At 48.9% G+C, this 23,673-nt stretch overlaps 11 non-coding genes and 2 pseudogenes across 11 annotated transcripts; all 13 read left to right on the top strand.

The window, feature by feature from the left end:
* Positions 1–610: 610 nt before the first annotated feature.
* Positions 611–801, top strand: LOC142285870 (U2 spliceosomal RNA). Its single transcript, XR_012747188.1, has one exon. It is a non-coding gene; the product is annotated as a U2 spliceosomal RNA (small nuclear RNA).
* A 1,387-nt stretch (positions 802–2,188) lies between these two features.
* On the top strand, positions 2,189–2,379 carry LOC142285868 (U2 spliceosomal RNA). Its single transcript, XR_012747187.1, has one exon. It is a non-coding gene; the product is annotated as a U2 spliceosomal RNA (small nuclear RNA).
* A 1,387-nt stretch (positions 2,380–3,766) lies between these two features.
* Positions 3,767–3,957, top strand: LOC142285867 (U2 spliceosomal RNA). Its single transcript, XR_012747186.1, has one exon. It is a non-coding gene; the product is annotated as a U2 spliceosomal RNA (small nuclear RNA).
* Positions 3,958–5,344: 1,387 nt separating this feature from the next.
* Positions 5,345–5,535, top strand: LOC142285866 (U2 spliceosomal RNA). Its single transcript, XR_012747185.1, has one exon. It is a non-coding gene; the product is annotated as a U2 spliceosomal RNA (small nuclear RNA).
* Positions 5,536–6,922: 1,387 nt separating this feature from the next.
* Positions 6,923–7,049, top strand: LOC142285832 (U2 spliceosomal RNA; annotated as a pseudogene).
* A 688-nt stretch (positions 7,050–7,737) lies between these two features.
* LOC142285818 (U2 spliceosomal RNA) lies at positions 7,738–7,930 on the top strand. The gene has a single exon (XR_012747149.1). It is a non-coding gene; the product is annotated as a U2 spliceosomal RNA (small nuclear RNA).
* A 1,387-nt stretch (positions 7,931–9,317) lies between these two features.
* Positions 9,318–9,508, top strand: LOC142285864 (U2 spliceosomal RNA). Its single transcript, XR_012747183.1, has one exon. It is a non-coding gene; the product is annotated as a U2 spliceosomal RNA (small nuclear RNA).
* A 1,387-nt stretch (positions 9,509–10,895) lies between these two features.
* On the top strand, positions 10,896–11,086 carry LOC142285863 (U2 spliceosomal RNA). The gene has a single exon (XR_012747182.1). It is a non-coding gene; the product is annotated as a U2 spliceosomal RNA (small nuclear RNA).
* A 1,387-nt stretch (positions 11,087–12,473) lies between these two features.
* On the top strand, positions 12,474–12,664 carry LOC142285862 (U2 spliceosomal RNA). The gene has a single exon (XR_012747181.1). It is a non-coding gene; the product is annotated as a U2 spliceosomal RNA (small nuclear RNA).
* Positions 12,665–14,051: 1,387 nt separating this feature from the next.
* On the top strand, positions 14,052–14,242 carry LOC142285861 (U2 spliceosomal RNA). Its single transcript, XR_012747180.1, has one exon. It is a non-coding gene; the product is annotated as a U2 spliceosomal RNA (small nuclear RNA).
* Positions 14,243–15,629: 1,387 nt separating this feature from the next.
* LOC142285860 (U2 spliceosomal RNA) lies at positions 15,630–15,820 on the top strand. Its single transcript, XR_012747179.1, has one exon. It is a non-coding gene; the product is annotated as a U2 spliceosomal RNA (small nuclear RNA).
* A 1,387-nt stretch (positions 15,821–17,207) lies between these two features.
* On the top strand, positions 17,208–17,398 carry LOC142285859 (U2 spliceosomal RNA). Its single transcript, XR_012747178.1, has one exon. It is a non-coding gene; the product is annotated as a U2 spliceosomal RNA (small nuclear RNA).
* Positions 17,399–18,785: 1,387 nt separating this feature from the next.
* LOC142285830 (U2 spliceosomal RNA) lies at positions 18,786–18,889 on the top strand (annotated as a pseudogene).
* The last annotated feature ends 4,784 nt before the right edge of the window (positions 18,890–23,673 follow it).

Here is a 23,673-nt window from a genome sequence, read left to right as displayed (position 1 = left end):
CTGTGCACAACATGAAGAGACGGAACACTGGCGGCTTGTCACAATGCCCCCCGATGACATCACAATAGCGCTGCTGCCTAGAAAACAAGCTGCGCAGAAGAAGTTGTTCTTTGGGTGGGAGGGTGGGCTAGTGGAAGGAGGGGGCAATCTCTTTTTTTCCCGGGTGGTAGGGGGATGACAGGAGAAGGGAAGCGGGTGGTGAGAAAGGTACAGAGGGCAGGGTTTGGGGGCTGGGAAGGAAAGGGAAAAGATTAGGGTTTGGGGATGATGAAAGGGCTTTCTACGGGTAAGGATGGCAAAGGGTGGCAGTGACGGAAAGTCAGGCAACCTGTCCTGTCCGTCTTTTTGTATCGTGAATTGGAAAGACTGCAAGGGGGAGGGGAGTTGCTTGCGCCCTAAAGGAGGAGTTATTCAGATTCATTGCAGTGGGCGGCGGCTGCAAAACGCACCATTCTTCTTGTTTTGGCTCTGCAAAGCAGCCTTTTCAAGGGTTGGCTTGGGTGACAAAATGTCTTGTGTAGGCGTGGGTTTGTCTCCCTCTCGCTCTCTCTCCCTAAGATGTGTCCGGCATAGGCCAGGGTGCCACTCGAGGCCCAAACCAATTCTGGTTATCGCTTCTCGGCCTTTTGGCTAAGATCAAGTGTAGTATCTGTTCTTATCAGTTTAATATCTGATACGTCCCCTATCTGGGGACCATATATTAAATGGATTTTTAGAACAGGGAGATGGAAAAAGAGCTTGCTCTGTCCACTCCACGCATTGACCTGGTATTGCAGTACCTCCAGGAACGGTGCACCCCTTCTTAACCCAGTTTCCAAAAGCAGAACTCAATTCACCTGATTCATATTAGCCCGATTTAATGAATTGGAAGAAAGCATACGTCTTCATATGCACCTCAATTTGGCCCATTCACTTTTCACACTTCCTCCTTTTGTTTTTTATCTTTCACACTTTTGACTTTCTTTATTCATCCAAATAGCAAACTCATCACCACTCAACCTGACCAACTCGGCTATGTCCCCGTGCTGCAGTTCTCTGTCTTATCTAGATCATTTGCAATTGAATGGAATAGATCCCTTTTGGACAAAGTGGATTCACCTGCTGCTGCAGTGACCACAGGTGTGATAACATCTAGAATTGGCATCTGGTGCGATCTCTCCGCTTCCACTCCAAAGAAAGTTACCTGTTTATTCCTATCATGCATTGGTTTTTGGGGTTTTCTTTGAGTAATGATGATCTCTTTAGTAGTCTGTTGGCGCCCTCTCCTGGAGGAATAGTTTGCTTGCTCTTGGACATTCTAAAAGAGAGGTCATGATAGACATTGAGCTTCTGAGCTCAATTGGGGACAGTCATGGGTGATGAATGTTTGCAACCTACTGCGAAGCCTCATACCGCAATATAAGGAACGTCAAATACTAAGAAAGGGCGGCCTATGAAAGAATTACTACTTTCAATAAGTACACTTAAACGGCTAATTGGGAATAGAAAAACTGTAAAAAGCCCTCTGAGAAAGCCCCCCTCTAACCTTTGATAGTAAGCTTTTCTGTAGTCTGCCTGTTGATGTATTTTCCGTTTGAACTGTGCACAACATGAAGAGACGGAACACTGGCGGCTTGTCACAATGCCCCCCGATGACATCACAATAGCGCTGCTGCCTAGAAAACAAGCTGCGCAGAAGAAGTTGTTCTTTGGGTGGGAGGGTGGGCTAGTGGAAGGAGGGGGCAATCTCTTTTTTTCCCGGGTGGTAGGGGGATGACAGGAGAAGGGAAGCGGGTGGTGAGAAAGGTACAGAGGGCAGGGTTTGGGGGCTGGGAAGGAAAGGGAAAAGATTAGGGTTTGGGGATGATGAAAGGGCTTTCTACGGGTAAGGATGGCAAAGGGTGGCAGTGACGGAAAGTCAGGCAACCTGTCCTGTCCGTCTTTTTGTATCGTGAATTGGAAAGACTGCAAGGGGGAGGGGAGTTGCTTGCGCCCTAAAGGAGGAGTTATTCAGATTCATTGCAGTGGGCGGCGGCTGCAAAACGCACCATTCTTCTTGTTTTGGCTCTGCAAAGCAGCCTTTTCAAGGGTTGGCTTGGGTGACAAAATGTCTTGTGTAGGCGTGGGTTTGTCTCCCTCTCGCTCTCTCTCCCTAAGATGTGTCCGGCATAGGCCAGGGTGCCACTCGAGGCCCAAACCAATTCTGGTTATCGCTTCTCGGCCTTTTGGCTAAGATCAAGTGTAGTATCTGTTCTTATCAGTTTAATATCTGATACGTCCCCTATCTGGGGACCATATATTAAATGGATTTTTAGAACAGGGAGATGGAAAAAGAGCTTGCTCTGTCCACTCCACGCATTGACCTGGTATTGCAGTACCTCCAGGAACGGTGCACCCCTTCTTAACCCAGTTTCCAAAAGCAGAACTCAATTCACCTGATTCATATTAGCCCGATTTAATGAATTGGAAGAAAGCATACGTCTTCATATGCACCTCAATTTGGCCCATTCACTTTTCACACTTCCTCCTTTTGTTTTTTATCTTTCACACTTTTGACTTTCTTTATTCATCCAAATAGCAAACTCATCACCACTCAACCTGACCAACTCGGCTATGTCCCCGTGCTGCAGTTCTCTGTCTTATCTAGATCATTTGCAATTGAATGGAATAGATCCCTTTTGGACAAAGTGGATTCACCTGCTGCTGCAGTGACCACAGGTGTGATAACATCTAGAATTGGCATCTGGTGCGATCTCTCCGCTTCCACTCCAAAGAAAGTTACCTGTTTATTCCTATCATGCATTGGTTTTTGGGGTTTTCTTTGAGTAATGATGATCTCTTTAGTAGTCTGTTGGCGCCCTCTCCTGGAGGAATAGTTTGCTTGCTCTTGGACATTCTAAAAGAGAGGTCATGATAGACATTGAGCTTCTGAGCTCAATTGGGGACAGTCATGGGTGATGAATGTTTGCAACCTACTGCGAAGCCTCATACCGCAATATAAGGAACGTCAAATACTAAGAAAGGGCGGCCTATGAAAGAATTACTACTTTCAATAAGTACACTTAAACGGCTAATTGGGAATAGAAAAACTGTAAAAAGCCCTCTGAGAAAGCCCCCCTCTAACCTTTGATAGTAAGCTTTTCTGTAGTCTGCCTGTTGATGTATTTTCCGTTTGAACTGTGCACAACATGAAGAGACGGAACACTGGCGGCTTGTCACAATGCCCCCCGATGACATCACAATAGCGCTGCTGCCTAGAAAACAAGCTGCGCAGAAGAAGTTGTTCTTTGGGTGGGAGGGTGGGCTAGTGGAAGGAGGGGGCAATCTCTTTTTTTCCCGGGTGGTAGGGGGATGACAGGAGAAGGGAAGCGGGTGGTGAGAAAGGTACAGAGGGCAGGGTTTGGGGGCTGGGAAGGAAAGGGAAAAGATTAGGGTTTGGGGATGATGAAAGGGCTTTCTACGGGTAAGGATGGCAAAGGGTGGCAGTGACGGAAAGTCAGGCAACCTGTCCTGTCCGTCTTTTTGTATCGTGAATTGGAAAGACTGCAAGGGGGAGGGGAGTTGCTTGCGCCCTAAAGGAGGAGTTATTCAGATTCATTGCAGTGGGCGGCGGCTGCAAAACGCACCATTCTTCTTGTTTTGGCTCTGCAAAGCAGCCTTTTCAAGGGTTGGCTTGGGTGACAAAATGTCTTGTGTAGGCGTGGGTTTGTCTCCCTCTCGCTCTCTCTCCCTAAGATGTGTCCGGCATAGGCCAGGGTGCCACTCGAGGCCCAAACCAATTCTGGTTATCGCTTCTCGGCCTTTTGGCTAAGATCAAGTGTAGTATCTGTTCTTATCAGTTTAATATCTGATACGTCCCCTATCTGGGGACCATATATTAAATGGATTTTTAGAACAGGGAGATGGAAAAAGAGCTTGCTCTGTCCACTCCACGCATTGACCTGGTATTGCAGTACCTCCAGGAACGGTGCACCCCTTCTTAACCCAGTTTCCAAAAGCAGAACTCAATTCACCTGATTCATATTAGCCCGATTTAATGAATTGGAAGAAAGCATACGTCTTCATATGCACCTCAATTTGGCCCATTCACTTTTCACACTTCCTCCTTTTGTTTTTTATCTTTCACACTTTTGACTTTCTTTATTCATCCAAATAGCAAACTCATCACCACTCAACCTGACCAACTCGGCTATGTCCCCGTGCTGCAGTTCTCTGTCTTATCTAGATCATTTGCAATTGAATGGAATAGATCCCTTTTGGACAAAGTGGATTCACCTGCTGCTGCAGTGACCACAGGTGTGATAACATCTAGAATTGGCATCTGGTGCGATCTCTCCGCTTCCACTCCAAAGAAAGTTACCTGTTTATTCCTATCATGCATTGGTTTTTGGGGTTTTCTTTGAGTAATGATGATCTCTTTAGTAGTCTGTTGGCGCCCTCTCCTGGAGGAATAGTTTGCTTGCTCTTGGACATTCTAAAAGAGAGGTCATGATAGACATTGAGCTTCTGAGCTCAATTGGGGACAGTCATGGGTGATGAATGTTTGCAACCTACTGCGAAGCCTCATACCGCAATATAAGGAACGTCAAATACTAAGAAAGGGCGGCCTATGAAAGAATTACTACTTTCAATAAGTACACTTAAACGGCTAATTGGGAATAGAAAAACTGTAAAAAGCCCTCTGAGAAAGCCCCCCTCTAACCTTTGATAGTAAGCTTTTCTGTAGTCTGCCTGTTGATGTATTTTCCGTTTGAACTGTGCACAACATGAAGAGACGGAACACTGGCGGCTTGTCACAATGCCCCCCGATGACATCACAATAGCGCTGCTGCCTAGAAAACAAGCTGCGCAGAAGAAGTTGTTCTTTGGGTGGGAGGGTGGGCTAGTGGAAGGAGGGGGCAATCTCTTTTTTTCCCGGGTGGTAGGGGGATGACAGGAGAAGGGAAGCGGGTGGTGAGAAAGGTACAGAGGGCAGGGTTTGGGGGCTGGGAAGGAAAGGGAAAAGATTAGGGTTTGGGGATGATGAAAGGGCTTTCTACGGGTAAGGATGGCAAAGGGTGGCAGTGACGGAAAGTCAGGCAACCTGTCCTGTCCGTCTTTTTGTATCGTGAATTGGAAAGACTGCAAGGGGGAGGGGAGTTGCTTGCGCCCTAAAGGAGGAGTTATTCAGATTCATTGCAGTGGGCGGCGGCTGCAAAACGCACCATTCTTCTTGTTTTGGCTCTGCAAAGCAGCCTTTTCAAGGGTTGGCTTGGGTGACAAAATGTCTTGTGTAGGCGTGGGTTTGTCTCCCTCTCGCTCTCTCTCCCTAAGATGTGTCCGGCATAGGCCAGGGTGCCACTCGAGGCCCAAACCAATTCTGGTTATCGCTTCTCGGCCTTTTGGCTAAGATCAAGTGTAGTATCTGTTCTTATCAGTTTAATATCTGATACGTCCCCTATCTGGGGACCATATATTAAATGGATTTTTAGAACAGGGAGATGGAAAAAGAGCTTGCTCTGTCCACTCCACGCATTGACCTGGTATTGCAGTACCTCCAGGAACGGTGCACCCCTTCTTAACCCAGTTTCCAAAAGCAGAACTCAATTCACCTGATTCATATTAGCCCGATTTAATGAATTGGAAGAAAGCATACGTCTTCATATGCACCTCAATTTGGCCCATTCACTTTTCACACTTCCTCCTTTTGTTTTTTATCTTTCACACTTTTGACTTTCTTTATTCATCCAAATAGCAAACTCATCACCACTCAACCTGACCAACTCGGCTATGTCCCCGTGCTGCAGTTCTCTGTCTTATCTAGATCATTTGCAATTGAATGGAATAGATCCCTTTTGGACAAAGTGGATTCACCTGCTGCTGCAGTGACCACAGGTGTGATAACATCTAGAATTGGCATCTGGTGCGATCTCTCCGCTTCCACTCCAAAGAAAGTTACCTGTTTATTCCTATCATGCATTGGTTTTTGGGGTTTTCTTTGAGTAATGATGATCTCTTTAGTAGTCTGTTGGCGCCCTCTCCTGGAGGAATAGTTTGCTTGCTCTTGGACATTCTAAAAGAGAGGTCATGATAGACATTGAGCTTCTGAGCTCAATTGGGGACAGTCATGGGTGATGAATGTTTGCAACCTACTGCGAAGCCTCATACCGCAATATAAGGAACGTCAAATACTAAGAAAGGGCGGCCTATGAAAGAATTACTACTTTCAATAAGTACACTTAAACGGCTAATTGGGAATAGAAAAACTGTAAAAAGCCCTCTGAGAAAGCCCCCCTCTAACCTTTGATAGTAAGCTTTTCTGTAGTCTGCCTGTTGATGTATTTTCCGTTTGAACTGTGCACAACATGAAGAGACGGAACACTGGCGGCTTGTCACAATGCCCCCCGATGACATCACAATAGCGCTGCTGCCTAGAAAACAAGCTGCGCAGAAGAAGTTGTTCTTTGGGTGGGAGGGTGGGCTAGTGGAAGGAGGGGGCAATCTCTTTTTTTCCCGGGTGGTAGGGGGATGACAGGAGAAGGGAAGCGGGTGGTGAGAAAGGTACAGAGGGCAGGGTTTGGGGGCTGGGAAGGAAAGGGAAAAGATTAGGGTTTGGGGATGATGAAAGGGCTTTCTACGGGTAAGGATGGCAAAGGGTGGCAGTGACGGAAAGTCAGGCAACCTGTCCTGTCCGTCTTTTTGTATCGTGAATTGGAAAGACTGCAAGGGGGAGGGGAGTTGCTTGCGCCCTAAAGGAGGAGTTATTCAGATTCATTGCAGTGGGCGGCGGCTGCAAAACGCACCATTCTTCTTGTTTTGGCTCTGCAAAGCAGCCTTTTCAAGGGTTGGCTTGGGTGACAAAATGTCTTGTGTAGGCGTGGGTTTGTCTCCCTCTCGCTCTCTCTCCCTAAGATGTGTCCGGCATAGGCCAGGGTGCCACTCGAGGCCCAAACCAATTCTGGTTATCGCTTCTCGGCCTTTTGGCTAAGATCAAGTGTAGTATCTGTGAGGCTCGGCAGATGCAATGCACACTGGAAGGTTGCGCTTGCTAGTACTCTTAATGTATAGTATATTCATCTAGAGGAAAACATGGCCCTACCAGGATCGAGGCTATTAGACTGAGTAAGTGTGGGGGCTATGGTGCAATGTGCCCCAGGACTGACGACCCTGGAGTGAGTCTGAGCTTGCTGGCTTGGGACCCCGGCGAGCCTTGGGCTCTGTAGCACACCGTACCTTGCCCTTTCATACTTTCTGAGCATATTGCTCTATCCCGGCCTTCTGGCTAGGAAGGGAAATTTTTATAATCATGGTCGGAGGTCCGTTCAGCTTTGGGCTGAGAAACCAACACCCGGTTGGAGGTCCGGGTCAGCTTCGGCTGAGAAACCAACACCCGGTTGGAGGTCTGGGTCAGCTTCGGCTGAGAAACCAACACCCGGTTGGAGGTCCGGGTCAGCTTCGGCTGAGAAACCAACACCCGGTTGGAGGTCCGGTTAGCCTTGGGCTGAGAAACCAACACCGGTTGACGGTCCGGGCAGTTTCGGCTGCGAAACCAACAACTAGTAGCTCTCTACTCCACTTGGGTAAGATGCCTGGGTGGACGCTGGGAGCAACGACAAGGCTCAACCAGGCTTCGGCTTGGGGGAGCACCGAAGATCCCTGACCCTTGCTGTGGCCTTCTGGCTCGGAGGGACGGGGTTGATTTTTGGGGACCCTCTCCTCACGGAGGGGTCCACACGAATCCTAGCCTTTGCACTGTTTTTGGTGTGACTTCGGTCATGCATTTTTTGCGGTGCTTTGGAAAGCTTCATTAAATCAAAAATCTGTTCTTATCAGTTTAATATCTGATACGTCCCCTATCTGGGGACCATATATTAAATGGATTTTTAGAACAGGGAGATGGAAAAAGAGCTTGCTCTGTCCACTCCACGCATTGACCTGGTATTGCAGTACCTCCAGGAACGGTGCACCCCTTCTTAACCCAGTTTCCAAAAGCAGAACTCAATTCACCTGATTCATATTAGCCCGATTTAATGAATTGGAAGAAAGCATACGTCTTCATATGCACCTCAATTTGGCCCATTCACTTTTCACACTTCCTCCTTTTGTTTTTTATCTTTCACACTTTTGACTTTCTTTATTCATCCAAATAGCAAACTCATCACCACTCAACCTGACCAACTCGGCTATGTCCCCGTGCTGCAGTTCTCTGTCTTATCTAGATCATTTGCAATTGAATGGAATAGATCCCTTTTGGACAAAGTGGATTCACCTGCTGCTGCAGTGACCACAGGTGTGATAACATCTAGAATTGGCATCTGGTGCGATCTCTCCGCTTCCACTCCAAAGAAAGTTACCTGTTTATTCCTATCATGCATTGGTTTTTGGGGTTTTCTTTGAGTAATGATGATCTCTTTAGTAGTCTGTTGGCGCCCTCTCCTGGAGGAATAGTTTGCTTGCTCTTGGACATTCTAAAAGAGAGGTCATGATAGACATTGAGCTTCTGAGCTCAATTGGGGACAGTCATGGGTGATGAATGTTTGCAACCTACTGCGAAGCCTCATACCGCAATATAAGGAACGTCAAATACTAAGAAAGGGCGGCCTATGAAAGAATTACTACTTTCAATAAGTACACTTAAACGGCTAATTGGGAATAGAAAAACTGTAAAAAGCCCTCTGAGAAAGCCCCCCTCTAACCTTTGATAGTAAGCTTTTCTGTAGTCTGCCTGTTGATGTATTTTCCGTTTGAACTGTGCACAACATGAAGAGACGGAACACTGGCGGCTTGTCACAATGCCCCCCGATGACATCACAATAGCGCTGCTGCCTAGAAAACAAGCTGCGCAGAAGAAGTTGTTCTTTGGGTGGGAGGGTGGGCTAGTGGAAGGAGGGGGCAATCTCTTTTTTTCCCGGGTGGTAGGGGGATGACAGGAGAAGGGAAGCGGGTGGTGAGAAAGGTACAGAGGGCAGGGTTTGGGGGCTGGGAAGGAAAGGGAAAAGATTAGGGTTTGGGGATGATGAAAGGGCTTTCTACGGGTAAGGATGGCAAAGGGTGGCAGTGACGGAAAGTCAGGCAACCTGTCCTGTCTGTCTTTTTGTATCGTGAATTGGAAAGACTGCAAGGGGGAGGGGAGTTGCTTGCGCCCTAAAGGAGGAGTTATTCAGATTCATTGCAGTGGGCGGCGGCTGCAAAACGCACCATTCTTCTTGTTTTGGCTCTGCAAAGCAGCCTTTTCAAGGGTTGGCTTGGGTGACAAAATGTCTTGTGTAGGCGTGGGTTTGTCTCCCTCTCGCTCTCTCTCCCTAAGATGTGTCCGGCATAGGCCAGGGTGCCACTCGAGGCCCAAACCAATTCTGGTTATCGCTTCTCGGCCTTTTGGCTAAGATCAAGTGTAGTATCTGTTCTTATCAGTTTAATATCTGATACGTCCCCTATCTGGGGACCATATATTAAATGGATTTTTAGAACAGGGAGATGGAAAAAGAGCTTGCTCTGTCCACTCCACGCATTGACCTGGTATTGCAGTACCTCCAGGAACGGTGCACCCCTTCTTAACCCAGTTTCCAAAAGCAGAACTCAATTCACCTGATTCATATTAGCCCGATTTAATGAATTGGAAGAAAGCATACGTCTTCATATGCACCTCAATTTGGCCCATTCACTTTTCACACTTCCTCCTTTTGTTTTTTATCTTTCACACTTTTGACTTTCTTTATTCATCCAAATAGCAAACTCATCACCACTCAACCTGACCAACTCGGCTATGTCCCCGTGCTGCAGTTCTCTGTCTTATCTAGATCATTTGCAATTGAATGGAATAGATCCCTTTTGGACAAAGTGGATTCACCTGCTGCTGCAGTGACCACAGGTGTGATAACATCTAGAATTGGCATCTGGTGCGATCTCTCCGCTTCCACTCCAAAGAAAGTTACCTGTTTATTCCTATCATGCATTGGTTTTTGGGGTTTTCTTTGAGTAATGATGATCTCTTTAGTAGTCTGTTGGCGCCCTCTCCTGGAGGAATAGTTTGCTTGCTCTTGGACATTCTAAAAGAGAGGTCATGATAGACATTGAGCTTCTGAGCTCAATTGGGGACAGTCATGGGTGATGAATGTTTGCAACCTACTGCGAAGCCTCATACCGCAATATAAGGAACGTCAAATACTAAGAAAGGGCGGCCTATGAAAGAATTACTACTTTCAATAAGTACACTTAAACGGCTAATTGGGAATAGAAAAACTGTAAAAAGCCCTCTGAGAAAGCCCCCCTCTAACCTTTGATAGTAAGCTTTTCTGTAGTCTGCCTGTTGATGTATTTTCCGTTTGAACTGTGCACAACATGAAGAGACGGAACACTGGCGGCTTGTCACAATGCCCCCCGATGACATCACAATAGCGCTGCTGCCTAGAAAACAAGCTGCGCAGAAGAAGTTGTTCTTTGGGTGGGAGGGTGGGCTAGTGGAAGGAGGGGGCAATCTCTTTTTTTCCCGGGTGGTAGGGGGATGACAGGAGAAGGGAAGCGGGTGGTGAGAAAGGTACAGAGGGCAGGGTTTGGGGGCTGGGAAGGAAAGGGAAAAGATTAGGGTTTGGGGATGATGAAAGGGCTTTCTACGGGTAAGGATGGCAAAGGGTGGCAGTGACGGAAAGTCAGGCAACCTGTCCTGTCCGTCTTTTTGTATCGTGAATTGGAAAGACTGCAAGGGGGAGGGGAGTTGCTTGCGCCCTAAAGGAGGAGTTATTCAGATTCATTGCAGTGGGCGGCGGCTGCAAAACGCACCATTCTTCTTGTTTTGGCTCTGCAAAGCAGCCTTTTCAAGGGTTGGCTTGGGTGACAAAATGTCTTGTGTAGGCGTGGGTTTGTCTCCCTCTCGCTCTCTCTCCCTAAGATGTGTCCGGCATAGGCCAGGGTGCCACTCGAGGCCCAAACCAATTCTGGTTATCGCTTCTCGGCCTTTTGGCTAAGATCAAGTGTAGTATCTGTTCTTATCAGTTTAATATCTGATACGTCCCCTATCTGGGGACCATATATTAAATGGATTTTTAGAACAGGGAGATGGAAAAAGAGCTTGCTCTGTCCACTCCACGCATTGACCTGGTATTGCAGTACCTCCAGGAACGGTGCACCCCTTCTTAACCCAGTTTCCAAAAGCAGAACTCAATTCACCTGATTCATATTAGCCCGATTTAATGAATTGGAAGAAAGCATACGTCTTCATATGCACCTCAATTTGGCCCATTCACTTTTCACACTTCCTCCTTTTGTTTTTTATCTTTCACACTTTTGACTTTCTTTATTCATCCAAATAGCAAACTCATCACCACTCAACCTGACCAACTCGGCTATGTCCCCGTGCTGCAGTTCTCTGTCTTATCTAGATCATTTGCAATTGAATGGAATAGATCCCTTTTGGACAAAGTGGATTCACCTGCTGCTGCAGTGACCACAGGTGTGATAACATCTAGAATTGGCATCTGGTGCGATCTCTCCGCTTCCACTCCAAAGAAAGTTACCTGTTTATTCCTATCATGCATTGGTTTTTGGGGTTTTCTTTGAGTAATGATGATCTCTTTAGTAGTCTGTTGGCGCCCTCTCCTGGAGGAATAGTTTGCTTGCTCTTGGACATTCTAAAAGAGAGGTCATGATAGACATTGAGCTTCTGAGCTCAATTGGGGACAGTCATGGGTGATGAATGTTTGCAACCTACTGCGAAGCCTCATACCGCAATATAAGGAACGTCAAATACTAAGAAAGGGCGGCCTATGAAAGAATTACTACTTTCAATAAGTACACTTAAACGGCTAATTGGGAATAGAAAAACTGTAAAAAGCCCTCTGAGAAAGCCCCCCTCTAACCTTTGATAGTAAGCTTTTCTGTAGTCTGCCTGTTGATGTATTTTCCGTTTGAACTGTGCACAACATGAAGAGACGGAACACTGGCGGCTTGTCACAATGCCCCCCGATGACATCACAATAGCGCTGCTGCCTAGAAAACAAGCTGCGCAGAAGAAGTTGTTCTTTGGGTGGGAGGGTGGGCTAGTGGAAGGAGGGGGCAATCTCTTTTTTTCCCGGGTGGTAGGGGGATGACAGGAGAAGGGAAGCGGGTGGTGAGAAAGGTACAGAGGGCAGGGTTTGGGGGCTGGGAAGGAAAGGGAAAAGATTAGGGTTTGGGGATGATGAAAGGGCTTTCTACGGGTAAGGATGGCAAAGGGTGGCAGTGACGGAAAGTCAGGCAACCTGTCCTGTCCGTCTTTTTGTATCGTGAATTGGAAAGACTGCAAGGGGGAGGGGAGTTGCTTGCGCCCTAAAGGAGGAGTTATTCAGATTCATTGCAGTGGGCGGCGGCTGCAAAACGCACCATTCTTCTTGTTTTGGCTCTGCAAAGCAGCCTTTTCAAGGGTTGGCTTGGGTGACAAAATGTCTTGTGTAGGCGTGGGTTTGTCTCCCTCTCGCTCTCTCTCCCTAAGATGTGTCCGGCATAGGCCAGGGTGCCACTCGAGGCCCAAACCAATTCTGGTTATCGCTTCTCGGCCTTTTGGCTAAGATCAAGTGTAGTATCTGTTCTTATCAGTTTAATATCTGATACGTCCCCTATCTGGGGACCATATATTAAATGGATTTTTAGAACAGGGAGATGGAAAAAGAGCTTGCTCTGTCCACTCCACGCATTGACCTGGTATTGCAGTACCTCCAGGAACGGTGCACCCCTTCTTAACCCAGTTTCCAAAAGCAGAACTCAATTCACCTGATTCATATTAGCCCGATTTAATGAATTGGAAGAAAGCATACGTCTTCATATGCACCTCAATTTGGCCCATTCACTTTTCACACTTCCTCCTTTTGTTTTTTATCTTTCACACTTTTGACTTTCTTTATTCATCCAAATAGCAAACTCATCACCACTCAACCTGACCAACTCGGCTATGTCCCCGTGCTGCAGTTCTCTGTCTTATCTAGATCATTTGCAATTGAATGGAATAGATCCCTTTTGGACAAAGTGGATTCACCTGCTGCTGCAGTGACCACAGGTGTGATAACATCTAGAATTGGCATCTGGTGCGATCTCTCCGCTTCCACTCCAAAGAAAGTTACCTGTTTATTCCTATCATGCATTGGTTTTTGGGGTTTTCTTTGAGTAATGATGATCTCTTTAGTAGTCTGTTGGCGCCCTCTCCTGGAGGAATAGTTTGCTTGCTCTTGGACATTCTAAAAGAGAGGTCATGATAGACATTGAGCTTCTGAGCTCAATTGGGGACAGTCATGGGTGATGAATGTTTGCAACCTACTGCGAAGCCTCATACCGCAATATAAGGAACGTCAAATACTAAGAAAGGGCGGCCTATGAAAGAATTACTACTTTCAATAAGTACACTTAAACGGCTAATTGGGAATAGAAAAACTGTAAAAAGCCCTCTGAGAAAGCCCCCCTCTAACCTTTGATAGTAAGCTTTTCTGTAGTCTGCCTGTTGATGTATTTTCCGTTTGAACTGTGCACAACATGAAGAGACGGAACACTGGCGGCTTGTCACAATGCCCCCCGATGACATCACAATAGCGCTGCTGCCTAGAAAACAAGCTGCGCAGAAGAAGTTGTTCTTTGGGTGGGAGGGTGGGCTAGTGGAAGGAGGGGGCAATCTCTTTTTTTCCCGGGTGGTAGGGGGATGACAGGAGAAGGGAAGCGGGTGGTGAGAAAGGTACAGAGGGCAGGGTTTGGGGGCTGGGAAGGAAAGGGAAAAGATTAGGGTTTGGGGATGATGAAAGGGCTTTCTACGGGTAAGGATGGCAAAGGGTGGCAGTGACGGAAAGTCAGGCAACCTGTCCTGTCCGTCTTTTTGTATCGTGAATTGGAAAGACTGCAAGGGGGAGGGGAGTTGCTTGCGCCCTAAAGGAGGAGTTATTCAGATTCATTGCAGTGGGCGGCGGCTGCAAAACGCACCATTCTTCTTGTTTTGGCTCTGCAAAGCAGCCTTTTCAAGGGTTGGCTTGGGTGACAAAATGTCTTGTGTAGGCGTGGGTTTGTCTCCCTCTCGCTCTCTCTCCCTAAGATGTGTCCGGCATAGGCCAGGGTGCCACTCGAGGCCCAAACCAATTCTGGTTATCGCTTCTCGGCCTTTTGGCTAAGATCAAGTGTAGTATCTGTTCTTATCAGTTTAATATCTGATACGTCCCCTATCTGGGGACCATATATTAAATGGATTTTTAGAACAGGGAGATGGAAAAAGAGCTTGCTCTGTCCACTCCACGCATTGACCTGGTATTGCAGTACCTCCAGGAACGGTGCACCCCTTCTTAACCCAGTTTCCAAAAGCAGAACTCAATTCACCTGATTCATATTAGCCCGATTTAATGAATTGGAAGAAAGCATACGTCTTCATATGCACCTCAATTTGGCCCATTCACTTTTCACACTTCCTCCTTTTGTTTTTTATCTTTCACACTTTTGACTTTCTTTATTCATCCAAATAGCAAACTCATCACCACTCAACCTGACCAACTCGGCTATGTCCCCGTGCTGCAGTTCTCTGTCTTATCTAGATCATTTGCAATTGAATGGAATAGATCCCTTTTGGACAAAGTGGATTCACCTGCTGCTGCAGTGACCACAGGTGTGATAACATCTAGAATTGGCATCTGGTGCGATCTCTCCGCTTCCACTCCAAAGAAAGTTACCTGTTTATTCCTATCATGCATTGGTTTTTGGGGTTTTCTTTGAGTAATGATGATCTCTTTAGTAGTCTGTTGGCGCCCTCTCCTGGAGGAATAGTTTGCTTGCTCTTGGACATTCTAAAAGAGAGGTCATGATAGACATTGAGCTTCTGAGCTCAATTGGGGACAGTCATGGGTGATGAATGTTTGCAACCTACTGCGAAGCCTCATACCGCAATATAAGGAACGTCAAATACTAAGAAAGGGCGGCCTATGAAAGAATTACTACTTTCAATAAGTACACTTAAACGGCTAATTGGGAATAGAAAAACTGTAAAAAGCCCTCTGAGAAAGCCCCCCTCTAACCTTTGATAGTAAGCTTTTCTGTAGTCTGCCTGTTGATGTATTTTCCGTTTGAACTGTGCACAACATGAAGAGACGGAACACTGGCGGCTTGTCACAATGCCCCCCGATGACATCACAATAGCGCTGCTGCCTAGAAAACAAGCTGCGCAGAAGAAGTTGTTCTTTGGGTGGGAGGGTGGGCTAGTGGAAGGAGGGGGCAATCTCTTTTTTTCCCGGGTGGTAGGGGGATGACAGGAGAAGGGAAGCGGGTGGTGAGAAAGGTACAGAGGGCAGGGTTTGGGGGCTGGGAAGGAAAGGGAAAAGATTAGGGTTTGGGGATGATGAAAGGGCTTTCTACGGGTAAGGATGGCAAAGGGTGGCAGTGACGGAAAGTCAGGCAACCTGTCCTGTCCGTCTTTTTGTATCGTGAATTGGAAAGACTGCAAGGGGGAGGGGAGTTGCTTGCGCCCTAAAGGAGGAGTTATTCAGATTCATTGCAGTGGGCGGCGGCTGCAAAACGCACCATTCTTCTTGTTTTGGCTCTGCAAAGCAGCCTTTTCAAGGGTTGGCTTGGGTGACAAAATGTCTTGTGTAGGCGTGGGTTTGTCTCCCTCTCGCTCTCTCTCCCTAAGATGTGTCCGGCATAGGCCAGGGTGCCACTCGAGGCCCAAACCAATTCTGGTTATCGCTTCTCGGCCTTTTGGCTAAGATCAAGTGTAGTATCTGTTCTTATCAGTTTAATATCTGATACGTCCCCTATCTGGGGACCATATATTAAATGGATTTTTAGAACAGGGAGATGGAAAAAGAGCTTGCTCTGTCCACTCCACGCATTGACCTGGTATTGCAGTACCTCCAGGAACGGTGCACCCCTTCTTAACCCAGTTTCCAAAAGCAGAACTCAATTCACCTGATTCATATTAGCCCGATTTAATGAATTGGAAGAAAGCATACGTCTTCATATGCACCTCAATTTGGCCCATTCACTTTTCACACTTCCTCCTTTTGTTTTTTATCTTTCACACTTTTGACTTTCTTTATTCATCCAAATAGCAAACTCATCACCACTCAACCTGACCAACTCGGCTATGTCCCCGTGCTGCAGTTCTCTGTCTTATCTAGATCATTTGCAATTGAATGGAATAGATCCCTTTTGGACAAAGTGGATTCACCTGCTGCTGCAGTGACCACAGGTGTGATAACATCTAGAATTGGCATCTGGTGCGATCTCTCCGCTTCCACTCCAAAGAAAGTTACCTGTTTATTCCTATCATGCATTGGTTTTTGGGGTTTTCTTTGAGTAATGATGATCTCTTTAGTAGTCTGTTGGCGCCCTCTCCTGGAGGAATAGTTTGCTTGCTCTTGGACATTCTAAAAGAGAGGTCATGATAGACATTGAGCTTCTGAGCTCAATTGGGGACAGTCATGGGTGATGAATGTTTGCAACCTACTGCGAAGCCTCATACCGCAATATAAGGAACGTCAAATACTAAGAAAGGGCGGCCTATGAAAGAATTACTACTTTCAATAAGTACACTTAAACGGCTAATTGGGAATAGAAAAACTGTAAAAAGCCCTCTGAGAAAGCCCCCCTCTAACCTTTGATAGTAAGCTTTTCTGTAGTCTGCCTGTTGATGTATTTTCCGTTTGAACTGTGCACAACATGAAGAGACGGAACACTGGCGGCTTGTCACAATGCCCCCCGATGACATCACAATAGCGCTGCTGCCTAGAAAACAAGCTGCGCAGAAGAAGTTGTTCTTTGGGTGGGAGGGTGGGCTAGTGGAAGGAGGGGGCAATCTCTTTTTTTCCCGGGTGGTAGGGGGATGACAGGAGAAGGGAAGCGGGTGGTGAGAAAGGTACAGAGGGCAGGGTTTGGGGGCTGGGAAGGAAAGGGAAAAGATTAGGGTTTGGGGATGATGAAAGGGCTTTCTACGGGTAAGGATTGCAAAGGGTGGCAGTGACGGAAAGTCAGGCAACCTGTCCTGTCCGTCTTTTTGTATCGTGAATTGGAAAGACTGCAAGGGGGAGGGGAGTTGCTTGCGCCCTAAAGGAGGAGTTATTCAGATTCATTGCAGTGGGCGGCGGCTGCAAAACGCACCATTCTTCTTGTTTTGGCTCTGCAAAGCAGCCTTTTCAAGGGTTGGCTTGGGTGACAAAATGTCTTGTGTAGGCGTGGGTTTGTCTCCCTCTCGCTCTCTCTCCCTAAGATGTGTCCGGCATAGGCCAGGGTGCCACTCGAGGCCCAAACCAATTCTGGTTATCGCTTCTCGGCCTTTTGGCTAAGATCAAGTGTAGTATCTGTTCTTATCAGTTTAATATCTGATACGTCCCCTATCTGGGGACCATATATTAAATGGATTTTTAGAACAGGGAGATGGAAAAAGAGCTTGCTCTGTCCACTCCACGCATTGACCTGGTATTGCAGTACCTCCAGGAACGGTGCACCCCTTCTTAACCCAGTTTCCAAAAGCAGAACTCAATTCACCTGATTCATATTAGCCCGATTTAATGAATTGGAAGAAAGCATACGTCTTCATATGCACCTCAATTTGGCCCATTCACTTTTCACACTTCCTCCTTTTGTTTTTTATCTTTCACACTTTTGACTTTCTTTATTCATCCAAATAGCAAACTCATCACCACTCAACCTGACCAACTCGGCTATGTCCCCGTGCTGCAGTTCTCTGTCTTATCTAGATCATTTGCAATTGAATGGAATAGATCCCTTTTGGACAAAGTGGATTCACCTGCTGCTGCAGTGACCACAGGTGTGATAACATCTAGAATTGGCATCTGGTGCGATCTCTCCGCTTCCACTCCAAAGAAAGTTACCTGTTTATTCCTATCATGCATTGGTTTTTGGGGTTTTCTTTGAGTAATGATGATCTCTTTAGTAGTCTGTTGGCGCCCTCTCCTGGAGGAATAGTTTGCTTGCTCTTGGACATTCTAAAAGAGAGGTCATGATAGACATTGAGCTTCTGAGCTCAATTGGGGACAGTCATGGGTGATGAATGTTTGCAACCTACTGCGAAGCCTCATACCGCAATATAAGGAACGTCAAATACTAAGAAAGGGCGGCCTATGAAAGAATTACTACTTTCAATAAGTACACTTAAACGGCTAATTGGGAATAGAAAAACTGTAAAAAGCCCTCTGAGAAAGCCCCCCTCTAACCTTTGATAGTAAGCTTTTCTGTAGTCTGCCTGTTGATGTATTTTCCGTTTGAACTGTGCACAACATGAAGAGACGGAACACTGGCGGCTTGTCACAATGCCCCCCGATGACATCACAATAGCGCTGCTGCCTAGAAAACAAGCTGCGCAGAAGAAGTTGTTCTTTGGGTGGGAGGGTGGGCTAGTGGAAGGAGGGGGCAATCTCTTTTTTTCCCGGGTGGTAGGGGGATGACAGGAGAAGGGAAGCGGGTGGTGAGAAAGGTACAGAGGGCAGGGTTTGGGGGCTGGGAAGGAAAGGGAAAAGATTAGGGTTTGGGGATGATGAAAGGGCTTTCTACGGGTAAGGATGGCAAAGGGTGGCAGTGACGGAAAGTCAGGCAACCTGTCCTGTCCGTCTTTTTGTATCGTGAATTGGAAAGACTGCAAGGGGGAGGGGAGTTGCTTGCGCCCTAAAGGAGGAGTTATTCAGATTCATTGCAGTGGGCGGCGGCTGCAAAACGCACCATTCTTCTTGTTTTGGCTCTGCAAAGCAGCCTTTTCAAGGGTTGGCTTGGGTGACAAAATGTCTTGTGTAGGCGTGGGTTTGTCTCCCTCTCGCTCTCTCTCCCTAAGATGTGTCCGGCATAGGCCAGGGTGCCACTCGAGGCCCAAACCAATTCTGGTTATCGCTTCTCGGCCTTTTGGCTAAGATCAAGTGTAGTATCTGTTCTTATCAGAACAAACTGAGCTAGCTACACTTGACGAGATACGATCAGGGAGACAAGCTCCGAAGCCCAGCCGAGACCGAAAGAGGGAGATCGGACGGAAGAAGAGCTTGGCAGAAAGAAGCAAGAAGACGAAGGCTCGGAGAAGACTTGGGGAGACCAGAGGAACTTCGAGGAGGAACACAGCGGGAGAAGACACCCGGAGAAGAATCCAAGATCCAGCTCCGGGAACTCAAGCAGGAACCAGCCATGGCAAGCAAGCCAGAGAAGGCAGCCAAGAAGGCTCAGGACCCAGGGACCTCCAGGAAGGCTCATCCAGAGGCTTCTTCGGCCCAAGAGGCCCCTACCTCCGACGCCAGCCGGCCGGAGGGAGCCCGGACGCCGCCTGAAAAGGCTCCAACCCTGGAGCCTTGGATGCGGCAGACGGTCGCCCTGAAGCTGAAGGCGGTGGATGGTAGGTTGCCGGACATGTCCAGCGACGTGTTCTGCAAGAAGATGATTCTGGATCAGGGCTTCTCCAGGGCGGAAACCCTGAGTGTCCAGACCTTCATGACTGGCATTTTTCTGGTAACCTTTGCCACGGTGAATGCCTGCAGGAGATACTGGGAGGCGATGAACGCAGCGATGCCGGACTCCCCTTTTCATTCTTTTTTAGGATCCTGTCCTATACAGAGGGATGAGAAGAGGATCACGGTCTCCATGCGGAACCCGCACACCCCAGGAAGAGACATCTCCACGTTCCTGGGACGTCTCTGCACAGTGGTGAGGGAGCCATCCCACATCCTTAACGGCAACGGATTCTGGACGGGTAAGTGGTCAGTAACCGTTCGACTCTACAGGGAACCAGCATCCGAGGATGGTCTCCAGCACCTGCCCCCGACATTCTCTCTGGGAAACTCCTTTGGTCTCATCTACTACCCGGACATGCCACACAACTGCAGGAAATGTGGCGGGAAAGGGCATTCGATGAAGACCTGCAAGGAGGACGCCTGCAGGGTTTGCCGGGTGACAGGACACAGCTCCAAGGACTGCCCAAAGAAGAAGACTTGCAACCTATGTGGACAGGCGGACCACCTTTACAAGGACTGCCCACAGCGGGAGAAATCCTGGGCAAGGGTTGCCGCGGCGACCCAGTATCGGGTAGTCACAGCTTCGTCGACCAAGGCAGCTACTACCAAGGCCACAGAGGCCAAGGACAAGGCGGCCAAGAACCCAGCGACCGTGGCTCCAGCCGATGCCCCAGCAGCCACGGAGTCCAGGGAAAAGAAGGGTAAGAAAACTGTTGCCCCCTCCCTGGCCCCCCCCCCCTGTCACCCCTGTCCAAACCCCTCCCCCCCCGGCCAACCCTACTGAGGATTCCACTACCTCCACCTCATTTCCCTACTCCTCAGTTGGTCTCCTCACCCCCCCCCCAAAGCCCACTCTCCCTCCCCAGACCATGAGAGCAGAGGGCCTCAGCACTCTTGCACTTTTCACCGAGGAGGATTTTCCAGCTCTTGTCTCCTCAGGTACAGGCCAAAGGAAAAGGAAGGTGGAAGATAGTCCTGTCGCAGAACCTTCCAAGCTGTTCATTGTGGACCTTAACCCACCCCAGGAAGAGGAGGATGGCCTCCTCCCAGAACCGGACGTGCTGGAGCAGATGGTGGAGTCCCTTGTGGCCGAAGAAGAAATGGAGGAGTCGGAAGCCACTGAGGCACCATCCCTGCTTGATCAGCTAGCAGAAGAGGGTCTGCTGGAGATACCCTTACCAGCAGGTGCCAAAGAGGAAGAACCGCCCGACCGGAGTGGTAACTAAGGCACACCGCCTGCTCTAACTTTCTCTTTCCTCCAATGACTGCTAACATTAACATCTTTTCCATTAATGTTAGGAGCATCAGAGACAAGTTCCGACGTCAGACAATTTTTGCGTTCCTTAACACTCAGTCTAGTGATGTATTTTTCCTGCAGGAATGCTCCCTTCCCTCCTCTAGGTCCTTCAACCATCTGGCCAGGGAGTGGACCCATGGCCCATCCTACTGGTCTGGCGGGGGCGACTGTAGGTCCGCGGGGGTCGCCGTGCTGATCAGGGGAAGCGCCTTCACATTGGACTCTGTTCAGGAAATCGTCTGCGGAAGGTTACTGCTCGTGGATGGCACCTGGGCGGGAGAACCTGTCAGGTTCATCAATGTGTATGCTTCTCCTGTGAAGAGCGATCGACTGGAGCTCCTCCAAGCCCTGCGCCCTCAGCTCGCTACCGCCAGGACGGTAGTGATGGCCGGGGATTTCAACTGCCCGATTGAGGAGGATGGACGCAGTTCTGGAACGGCTGCCAAGTTGGACGTCACATCCAAACTGCTCATTGAGATGGTGACCGAAGCCTCTCTTGTGGACGTTGTTGGCTCCATCGGACACGGATCCGTGAACTATTCATGGTGCCGATCCGATGGCTCGCTGCGTTCCAGGATTGACTTTGTGTTTACCTCTCGGGCGGTTGGGCGGAGTGGGCACTCGATGGTCCCCTGCTTCTTCTCTGACCACAGAGCCATTCACTTTCAAGGTGTGCTGGGCCATGGCTTCCCCATTGGCCCGGGCTCCTGGAAGCTGAACTGCTCTCTGCTGGAAAAGGGTGAGATTCTGGAGGAGCTTAGAGCTGCCTACTCCACGTGGCGGGCCTACAAGGCGGTCTTCCAGTCTGTTTCCGACTGGTGGGAATACGTTAAACTCGAGTTCCGTTTCTTCTTTCAGGCAAAGAGTCAACAACAGGCGTGTCTGAAGAGGAGGGACTTCAGGAGACTCCAGCGTGAGCTGCGTTCCCTGCAGGACCTTCTTCGATGCGGCTGGGACGTGAGAGAGGAGCTGGAGGAGACTAAGAGGAGCCTGAAAAGGCACTTCGAGGAGGAGTCCGAGCGAATTGTCTTCCGTTCCAAAGTGGAGAACCTGGAGAAGGGTGAGAAATGTAACTCGTTCTTTTTCAGGAAACTCCACGCCGGTCACACGCCCATGAATGAACTACGAGACGAGAGTGGAAACATGCGACGCGGGAAAGAGAACGTGATGAAGGTCGTCAGCGACTTCTACAGCGAACTCTACGCCCGCAAGACTACTGACCCCGAGGCCGCCGATAAGTTCCTGTCAGGTATCACTAACCATCTTGACCCTGCAGACGCGGCGGCCATGGATGTTCCTCTGACGGTGGACGAGCTGCTCTCGGCCGCCAAATCCTTTAGTTCTGGCAGGACACCGGGCAGTGACGGCCTCCCAGCAGAGCTCTATGTAGCGCTGGGAGACCTAATCTGTCCGGACCTGTTAGGGCTGTATGAGGAGATGGTGGTGGAGGGCAGAATGCCTCCATCTCTGAGGGAAGGAATGGTCACGATCCTGTACAAGCGTAAAGGAGAGAGGTGCGACCTGAAGAATTGGCGTCCCATCACCCTTCTGAACGTCGACTACAAGATCCTGGCCAAGACGATGGCAACGAGATTGAAGACTGTTATCGGACGGATCATCCACCCGGATCAGACCTGCGGCATCCCCGGACGTCGCATCGCAGACAGCCTGGCTCTCATGCGGGACACGGTCGAGTACATCAAAGCCCGCCGGGTGCACGCAGCCCTGATCTCGTTGGATCAGGAAAAGGCCTTCGACCGTGTTTCCCATGAGTTCCTGGGCAAAGCTCTGCACAGGTTAGGTTTGGGTAACATGTTTTGCTTGTATGTCCAACTAATGTATTTTGATATTCACAGCTCGGTGTTGGTGAACGGCTGGAAGACTGACCCCTTCCCGGTCCTCTCAGGGGTCAGACAAGGCTGTCCTCTGTCACCTCTTCTCTTTGTTTGTGTTATAGAACTCTTTGCAGAGGCTATCCGGCGGAATGGAGAGATCAGAGGGATCACCGCACCAGGACCAGAACGCTTCGAGGTCAAGTGCTCGCTCTACATGGACGACGTGACCGTCTTCTGCGCGGACCGGCGCTCAGTCGACACCCTCGTCCAGACCTGTGAGACCTTCGGAAGGGCTTCGGGAGCCAAAGTCAACTGCGGGAAGTCGGAAGCCATGCTCTTCGGGGACTGGCAGCCGGCCTCTTCCGCCCCCTTCCCTTTCAGCATCCAGCCGGATTTCATCAAGGTTCTTGGAGTCTGGTTCGGGAAGGAAGGAGCAGCCCTCAAGTCCTGGGAGGAACGCTTGACCAAGATCACCCAACGGATCGGTCTGTGGAGCCTCAGACGCCTCACCTGTGAGGGCAAAGCACTGGTCCTGCGTAACGAGGTACTGCCCGTGCTGCAGTACACGGCCCAGGCCTGGCCCCCCCTTGCCACCGTGTGCAGGGCCATTACCAGGACGGTGTTTCGTTTTGTCTGGGGATCCAAGATGGACAGAGTAAAGCGGAGCATCATGTACAAGGATCCTCGCAAGGGTGGGAAGGGCGTACCCGATATCCCCACCCTCCTGCGATCCTCCTTCGTATGTGACTGCGTTCGCCGAACTCTGCGAGTCAAGAGAGGTTCCGCGGGTGGGTCCATGTCTCGCTTCTTCCTGCTCCCCCTTTGGAGACGGTTAGGCTGGGACAAGTGGGACAGCTCCTTCCCCTACAACTGGACGGCGCCATGGTTCTACGGAGACGTGGTTCGGTTTGTGAGGGAACACCAACTGGAGGGACTCAAGCCTGATTTGTGGAAGCCAAAGACTATCCACAAACTCATCAGAGCCAAGGACGAAATGGAGAACATTCCAGGACTTCATCACGACACACTGGAGACTGTTTGGACAAACGTGTCATCGGCTGGATTGACCAACGGGCACAAGGACTTGTCATGGATGGCGATACAGTTCTCTGTCTTATCTAGATCATTTGCAATTGAATGGAATAGA

This window comes from Anomaloglossus baeobatrachus, unplaced genomic scaffold (genome assembly GCF_048569485.1).
Source record: "Anomaloglossus baeobatrachus isolate aAnoBae1 unplaced genomic scaffold, aAnoBae1.hap1 Scaffold_622, whole genome shotgun sequence".
NCBI classification, from domain to species: Eukaryota; Metazoa; Chordata; class Amphibia; order Anura; family Aromobatidae; genus Anomaloglossus; species Anomaloglossus baeobatrachus.
This window is presented reverse-complemented; position numbering and strand designations above follow the sequence as displayed.